The following is a 9,197-nucleotide window of genomic DNA, read 5'->3' as shown; positions in this document are numbered from 1 at the left end:
CCATTCTCCTTACACAAAGGTCCAATTAAGGGTGGCCTCCTCAGCTTTCCTTTCCACTGACACTCATTGATTGTACCTATCCTCTCTGTGTAAGGACAATCCACATTGTAGCATCTTAGGTAACCACAACACCTACTCATTCTCATAATACCAGGGAAGCTATCTTGTGAACTAGTACTGTACTTAGCCCGAACATGTCCATCATTCATACTGCTAACAATAGGTGCATGAGGTAATTCGAAGATAATATAAACATTGCAATTCAAAGGTAGCTTACCTACCTCTTGCACATCCTTGGCACTTGAATATGCAACATGAACTCAGCTTAATAATGGAAGACCATCAATGAGAGATTAACACACTATACTTACATTTGCACATCCTTGGAACTTGAATATATAACATGAACTGAGCTTGCTAAAGCAGGACTATCAATGAGAGTTAAAACACTTACTTTTTTGTTAGGAATATTTGTTTCAATCATTGGTTTCTTTAATGCAACATGGAATAAACTATGTTGCTCACCATTCACCTTGAAACCCAAGACTTCGTCTCCAAGTGGTGTCAATGGCATTGCCACACTCACACTCACACTCACACTCACATCAAAATCATTTGTACCCTGATACATATCGACACACTTTCAGCCACTTTAGTTGAAAGAGAGACATGGAGTGTGTGTTTTTACTAGTACACTATATGTGTTATTGCGCTTTGTCTTCTCGTAAGGTAGGAGAGAAAATGCCTAAGATCAATACAACATTTTTCTTATATATCAATATAGCGTATTGATATGCCCAAGATCAATACAAAATTTTTCCAATGCAACGTATTGATATGCCCAAGATCAATACAACATTTTTCTTGTATATCAATGCAACGTATTGATATGCTGTTCATTGAAGTGGTCCTCTTAGACATTATCTCAACAAGGTTGATGGTTTGCATTTTGCATGGCTTCTTGAGCATTCATTGTAATTAGATTTAGAGGAGTATCTCGATGCATGAACTTTTGACTATGTTTCTTTGTGCCACAAGTGATAGCAGCTATGAGTCCACCAAGAGGTGGGAGAAAAATGACAAGAAGGTCTCCAAGGGGGAGGACAACAACTCCAATCTAGAAACTAGTACCATGGAAACGTAAGAGATCTTTCCTTGAGTCATTGCAGGAGATCCCAAAGGAGGAGACAATGCATCAAGAATAAGCGAGAGATGCCGAAGAAAGCCAATTATTTGTAGGTGGAGAAATAGGTGATGAGAAAGAAAATACCTCTTTGCCAATTGACAACAGGATTGTTATGGGGAGTTCCAAGAATGTGGAAGAGAAATTACCATCTTCATCAATAAAGAGTGAGCTTGTCTATGATGAAGAAGTAGGTAACCAGGTTTCAAATAATATAGATATGCAGATGGTAGGTTGCAGTGTCGTCTGGTGTTCCCTGAGGTGTGCCCACGGATTCCCTTGTGTCACATGATACCACATGTAGTTGGTAAGAGGTATGTGCTCTAACAAGGCCTCATTGAAAAGTTCTTTCCAATATGAGGGTTATCTTCTAGAAAAGGGATCATTTGTGTGATATCTACATGCAAATATGACGGGGAAGAGAGCCTTGTGACTCCATTAATAAGAGCATCTTGGTCACCATTATGGAGTGAAGTTGATGTAAAGTTTGCAAATGATATTAAAGGCAGACATGAATTCAAGTTTCTTTCTGGAAAATATGTTTTCTGTTTGGGAAGGAAACCATCAACTCATGACTTGGATGGATCTGATTACTTAGTTATAAAAGGACAACAAAGCATGCCATGTTCGTGTTGTGTGCTCTATCATTGACCCTAAGAGAACATCGGGGAGATAACACTTCTTTCTAGTTTGCAGCAGAGAGTCAATGTGTAAGTAACTCTTCTCATTTTGCTAAGAAAAGTATAGTTTCTTTATGATAAAGGGAATAGATTGATTCTAAACTTTGTTGATATTAGAATGAACAAGCATGCCATTGTGAAGCCTAGCTTACATGATGTGTTGTGGAATTGTAATAATACATGTACATGTGATATCAATGCTTTCTTGGGCACCTTGCCAACAAGAACAAATGAAAGTACTTGAGTCATTGAGAGCCAAAGATGTGTGAAAGGGAAACAACAATGGTTTCTATTGACTAGAGGATATCTTTCAAGGCTAGTATTTCAAGAATGATTTCTCTATATATATTACGATGGTAGATGGAAGTGCAAGTATGTAAGTAATATGTTGAGATTTTTCAGAGCACTTTCTCTTTGTTCCATAAAGGTGGAGTATATTTCAGAGCTCAAAAAGGCCGAGGAGTTGGTGTCAAGTACAATTCCTATTGAGAAGTAGGAGGAAGCTTTAAGAAAAGAGTGCATGAAAATCCATAAGATATTCTTTGATTGTATGGGCATGGTATGTATCCACTCTTTAAAATTTGCAGGCTTACTCTAATTGTGTGAGTGTCATGGTGTTATATTTTTTATGGTATGTGCCTTAGTCTTTGGTGTGTAGGTGCTTAATGTCCTCAATCCGAAGCTTGGGATCGGGTGTCGGCGGGTGCTCGCTTGAGGTTCGACAGTCCTGATTCTATTATCACCCTACAAAAGCTGAGGGCTTTGGCAAATGTTGAGATAAGGGAAAGCAAATGGTTGATGTTGTTGTCTCTATTGGATTCAAATAAGAGGATGAAGGATATGTATGGTATGCCGACTGCCACCGCGCGCAGAACAATGATTATCGAGTGTAAGCGCATTTTTTACTCATACATTTTTGTACACCTTATATGTAGTTTTTAGATCAATTTGCATCTAGGTTTCATGTGTAAGGTGTATCTTTCTTGATGAGCAGGTGGTTAGGTCATGAATGACTTTTGGAAAAGGTAGTGGAAGAATCACAAACTTTGGAGGACCTAGAGAGGGTGTGTGTACTAGGGAGTCCATTGGATCTTCCACAAGACTACACCTTACAAAACTATCTAGAGGGTATCAAACTAGAGGCTAGAAATTATTTGTTTGCTCAAGTGAGGGTAAGACAACAAGCCTTAGAGGCTAGTGCATCATCCAAGAAGGGGGAGGGGAGCGCTAGCAAAGAAAGAGGAATGATCTAAGCATGGCAACATGTCGCGTGGTGTTCATGTGAAGCTTGTACTTCTATAAATCTCATTTCCTTTTGACATTGATATTGGAATTGTGTTTTCATTTGTGCGGGTTTGAATTGTGATTTTTTGATAATTTTATGAAGATATATTTCACATTTGGTGGGGGAGAAAATATTGGCAAGATTACTTGATCATTGTAAGGGTTGGTTCAATAGAAGTAATGAGGATACACGTATGTACCCAAAGAGCATGCATGCATAACCTCTCAAAGTGGGAGATAGTTCATTGTCCATGGTGGATCGATATGGGAGGTGGACTTGTTTGGCTAGAGAGAAAGAGATGCACAAAGTTCAATTAAAGGATAGTGCTCATGTTGAGGATGTGCATAGTGCCCGGTCATGCCCAACAAAAACTGGGAAAAAACAAGAGGGTGAGTTGAAAGTTCTTGGTGTTTCTTTCATTCATTATGCTAATGCATTGATTTATTTTCTCTAACTAGTTTGTAGTGTAAGAGGAGGTCGTCGAAAGTCTGCCAAATGAAGGGACAATGCAAAACATGTGAATGTAGATGAAGGTGGAAAAGGTAAACAAAATACATAACTCTCAAGTTCAGTTATGTGTAAATAATTTGGTCTTCTTTGTCTTCTTTCTCCATCTATAAGGTACAAATAATAAGGTGTCGCAAGTATGCATATTTAGTTTTACATTTATGATGGAGATGGTGCCTTTTGTATATGTGCCTGCATCGTCAACTACATTGAGGCATGCACCAAATGATGTTGTGTCCTAGTATGGTTGCATGGTGGTGGACGACTATTTGTCAGTGGGGCAGGACTTTATGGAGAGAAAGAAGAACGACTCTTACAAGGTGGTGCTTGGGTTCTTTACCAAGGTTGCTAGAGATGACCATGAATACAAGAGGATGGGGAAGCATGTGAAATGGGAATGTGACTTAGCTTTCCTCAACTTGCCTACTGGTTATGAGATAGATAAAGATTCTAGGATACAATAGTGGAACATGCTTGGTGAGGGTCATGTTCACATGGGGATCTCAGTGGGGGCAGATACCTCCTTAGCAAAGACAATGGTTGGCTTGTTGTGTGGGTTCCCCTAGTAGGTGAGGATTCGCATTCACATTTTTCATTAAAATTTCACTTACAAGGATGGGTTATTGAGTCTCACCAGTTCATCTCATGTATAGGCCATGCATTGCCTTGGTTGGAGCAGTACATGCATGTCTCGGGCCTTGAGGTGGCGAGAAGAATCTTTGTCCATGACAAAATTCCCTATGGACATGACTCATAATGTGGCTTGGACTTGATGGTGGGTCTCTTTATAAATGTCTTGCTTTTTCATTGATTGATTGCCATTTTATAAGATGTGTGAATTCTTCAAAACATAGATGAGATATTCTATGATGGCGACGACGAGTAGGGTGTAGACCACCTATGTACCTTGTGGAGAGTGGCACTTTTTTTCATAGGTTATAGATTGATCTAGCACATGATGATGGACACACTATCTTTTAGAGAGATCAAAGCTATTGCAGCCATCTTCTATGACTTCTTGGCATGGGGAATTGGAGAGATCTACTAGCTTTTTATCATGTGTGTTGCATCTTCTATGTCCCCCATTTGGGTTGGTCCTTGAGATGGGGTGTGGTATAGCACCTTTGATGCATGTTTGTTTAGCATCTTCTCGTCCATGCTTCTCTTTTAATGATGATGAATGCATAGTTGATGCATGCTGTAGCCTCGTGGTGGAGGCTGTGGGTGGTGATGCTTATAAAGTGATGGTAGTTGATAGCCCATACAATGACTAGTGAGCCTCCACATCTATTGTTGGGACTTTCTACATTTGCTACTAATCTTTTTTTAGTTTTGTTTTTTTTGTACATGTCGGCTTTATCTATATGGACATTCTTCTCTTTTTTATGTAATATGTGGATGAATTTTGGTTCATATTTGATGTTTCTAAAATTATGACGGTTGATTATGATCTTTGTTTAGTGAAATGTATCTTGAAGTTACTCATTTTATCATCTTAGGCTCTGCAGCGGCGGTGGAGGCTCAAAATTCGTACTATTTTGGCACTGCTCCCCCAGCCACTCAGGATCATTTCTGATGCATTTATAATGAAGTTGAGCACACTAATTGTGAGAAATAGTAGTTTATAAGATAAAAACACCTTTAATCATGTGTAAAAATATAGTGTTTATCATCTAATGCATCAGAATTGCTCCTGGAGGACTGGGGAAGCTATGCCAGAACAGTGCGAATTTAGGCTCTGCACAGCGGCGGTGCAGGCTCAAAATTCGCACTGTTCTGGCACTGCTCCCCCAGCCACTCAGGATCATTTCTAATGCATAATGAAGTTGAGTACACTAATTGTGAGAAACAATAGTTTATAAGATAAAAACAGCTTTAATTATGTGTAAAATTACATTGTTTGTCATCCACTGCATCAGGAGGACTGGGGAAGCTATGCCAGAACAGTGCGAATTTAGGCTCTGCAGCGGCAGTGAAGGCTCAAAATTTGCACTGTTCTGGCACTGCTTCCCCAGCCACTTAGGATCATTTCTGATGCATTTATGAAGTTGAGCACACTAATTGTGAGAAATATTAGTTTATAAGATGAAAACACCTTTAATCATGTGTAAAAATATAGTGTTTATCATCCAATGCATCAGAATTGCTCTTGGAGGACTAAGGAAGCTATGCCACAACAGTGTGAATTTAGGCTCTACAGCGGCAGTGCAGGCTCAAAATTCGCACTGTTTTGGCGCACTGCTCCCCAGCCACTCAGGATCATTTCTGATGCATTTGTAATGAAGTTGAGTACACTAATTGTGAGAAATAATAGTTTATAAGATAAAAATAGCTTTAATCATATGTAAAATTACATTGTTTGTCATCCAATGCATCAGAATTGCTCTTGGAGGACCGGGGAAGCTATGCCAGAACAGTGCGAATTTAGGCTCTATAGCGGCGGTGCAGGCTCAAAATTCACACTGTTCTGGCACTGCTTCCCCAGCAAGTCAGGATCATTTCTGATGCATTTATAATAAAGTTGAGTACACTAATTGTGAAAAACAATAGTTTATAAGATAAAAACAGCTTTAATCATGTGTAAAATTACATTGTTTGTCATCTAATGCATCAGAATTTCTCCTGGAGGACTGAGGAAGCTATGCCAGAACAATGTGAATTTAGGCTATGCAACGACGGTGCAGGCTCAAAATTCACACTGTTTTGGCACTGCTCCCCCAGCCACTCAGGATCATTTCTGATGCATATAATGAAGTTGAGTACATTAATTATAAAAACAGTAATTTATAAAATAAAAATACCTTTAATCATGTATAAAAATACATTATTTGTCATCCCAATGCATCAGAATTGCTCTTGGAGGGCTGGGGAAGCTATGCCAGAATAGTGCGAATTTGGGCTCTACAGCAGCGGTGCAGGCTCAAAATTTGCACTGTTCTGGCACTGCTCCCCCAGCCACTCAGAATCATTTTTAATCAAGTTGAGTACATTGATTATAAGAAACAGTAATTTACAAGATAAAAATACCTTTAATCATGTGTAAAAATACATTATTTATCATCCAATGCATCAGAATTGCTCCTGAAGGGCTGGGAAAGCTGTGCCAAAATAGTGCGAATTTGGGCTTTACAGCTCGCACTATTCTAGCACTACTCCCCCAGGCTCCCCAGGTCATTTCTGATGCATTCACAAAAACATTGATGGTACAAACTAGAAAAAACAATGATATACTTGATGAAAATAAGTTTGCAAAAATTGTATTGTATTCATAATAATAAGAAATGATCATCTTTACAAAAGCTTTCTTACAATATTGAGCTTCCTTCTCTTGTTATTGGGCAGAGTGTGCTCAAGGAGTGATTGGGCTATTTCTTGAGGATCCTCTATGCTTATACTTTTGGCTACACCTATACGAGTAAGAAGCTCACCCCTAAATCCAGAACCAAAAACATCAAAGGCAAGGGATTTTTTAATCAAAACTATACATTTGGTGCTCTGTGCCATAGAGGCTACACAGAGCACCTTAGAGAGGGCTTTCAAAAAGAAGAGAGTGAAGGCAGGGGTGTAGTCCCTATGGTGGATAATGGCGATGCCATCCACAGGAAGTCAACCAAGATAGTGCACCAACGCAGCATCATGTCCATGGACCTTGGCCTAGTCTCTGCTGCCGCCACCTCTCCCAAGCAAATGCGTCAATTTCAACCACCCTCTGTAATCAAAGGAAAAATCAAAATATTTTTCTATCCATAATTACAAATGTTTCTAGGTTGTAAAAGGTCGATTATTACCTCTTGCTCAATGTCTTCTTTTGCCAAAGTGCTGGTGGGGGCGGAGAGGTCAATCGAGGACTTAGCCTCATCCTTTTTTGGTGCTTTGGTCTCCTCCATTACTCCAGCAGCAAGGGTATCCTTTTCAGCCTCTAGCTTGTCTTGTAAGGTTGTGAATTCCTTCTCTGGAACTAGGGCTTGCTCTGCAGTCTCAACCACAGTTTCCTTAACCAAAGCAACTGTCTTTGCGATAGATTCTCCAAGGGGCAATATAGCACTATCTAGGTGAGGACCGAGGTTGGACGTATTAAGGTCCACCCCACATCGCGTGCATATAATGCCCAAGCATTCATCCATTCTCAAGCCATCTGTCTTTTCAAGGTCTTGAAGAAATCAGTATTCTTCACCTTCCACCACAATGGTGCTCAAGAGATTGATCTCAAGCTCACCTTGCTCTCCTCGTGTGGGGAAGATGACCCCGCATCTTCTACTACAGTGGGGTTTTCAGCTACAGATTGTGCACCCTCTGCAAGCTGCTCTTCTACACCAGCACTCGTTCCTACTGCCTTCACTTCCTTGTCATCCCTCAAATACCCTGCCAATTGCAATGCAGGCATCTCTACCTCCTCATCCGAATCCTCATCGTTGATGAGGAACGCAAAAGTGGTGAGCCACGAGAGGAACCTAGTTCCTAAATTTCCCTTCCCCATCCTCTTCACCTCCTGCTTATTGAAGGTACAGTAAGCTCCTGCGGGGATGCAGATGTCGATGAAGCGTTCAAGGCGCTGGATGTAGGGGTGGGCATATTGTTGAATGTACTTAAGCAGCTCAACAGGCACCCATCGATCATTGGGGCAATGGGGAAAGGAGATGGAGTGGGGAGCCAAGTATTGCTCCATGTATGCAATCTGCGTCTCATAATGTTGGGACGCAAGGGCGAGCAACTTTTCAAAGTCGACTTCATGAGAGAACATGACAAAGAGCTCCGTCCACGGGGTGGTGGAGAGGAACTCACAGAAGTTGTCAAAGTGGGTAGCCATGTGAATGCAAAGAGATAGTGTGAGCTCATGCTTGGTTTCTATCGCGTGAAAATGAGAAAGAAGGCACCTTTGGCTATTTATAGTTAAAATTTAAAATTTGGCCTTTTCACACTAGACCGCTAGACAAAAAAGTTACAGTTTGCAAAAATATTAAGATTTTGAATGTACACGTCTCCAAGGGTATACACATGTTGCACTATGGTAACCAGTCCTTCCTTCTTAGTATGCTTGAAGCCTTGTTAGCCAGCCGCCCCTTCCAATGATGTAGCATATTCCCCAGTTGTTGATGCACTCGATGTGGTCCCTTAGAGCTTGGCTGCATGTAGACCCAAGCCCCAACCTTGAATCTTGTTGGAGCCCAAACTCCATTCTCATCTCTTGTGTTATGCAGCACAAGCTCTTCCACCTTCTCCCTAGGTCTTCTCACATTACTGGATGGTGGTAAGAAAAGAGAAGAAGGGAAAAGAAAAGCTTGTTTTACAACAGAAGAGTGGAGAGGAGAGAAAGTTCAGGGTTTTCAGTGTAGCAATGGAAAGCTTAAAAGAGGGGTAGAGTTTGAGAATAGGCTTCCTGAACCTAGAGTAGACTAAAGAGGGATAGAGTTTCTGCAGCAATGGAGAGGGAGGGAGCTTGAGAGAGAGAGAGAGAGAGAGAGGGAGATTGAGAGATTGAGAGGGAGGGAGCTTGAGAGATTGAGAGGGAGGGAACTTGAGAAGGAGGGAGAGCTTGAGAGGG

General features: G+C 40.7%; 2 pseudogenes; both read left to right on the top strand.

The window, feature by feature from the left end:
• Positions 1-1,298: 1,298 nt before the first annotated feature.
• Positions 1,299-3,602, top strand: LOC147622230 (uncharacterized; annotated as a pseudogene).
• A 73-nt stretch (positions 3,603-3,675) lies between these two features.
• Positions 3,676-4,929, top strand: LOC147622229 (uncharacterized; annotated as a pseudogene).
• Positions 4,930-9,197: the final 4,268 nt, after the last annotated feature.

This window comes from Cibotium barometz, chromosome 29, assembly GCF_041138505.1.
Source record: "Cibotium barometz isolate CiBa-2024 chromosome 29, ASM4113850v1, whole genome shotgun sequence".
Taxonomy (NCBI): domain Eukaryota; kingdom Viridiplantae; phylum Streptophyta; class Polypodiopsida; order Cyatheales; family Cibotiaceae; genus Cibotium; species Cibotium barometz.
Note: the sequence above shows the minus strand (reverse complement) of the source record. Positions and strands in the feature narration are given on the sequence as shown.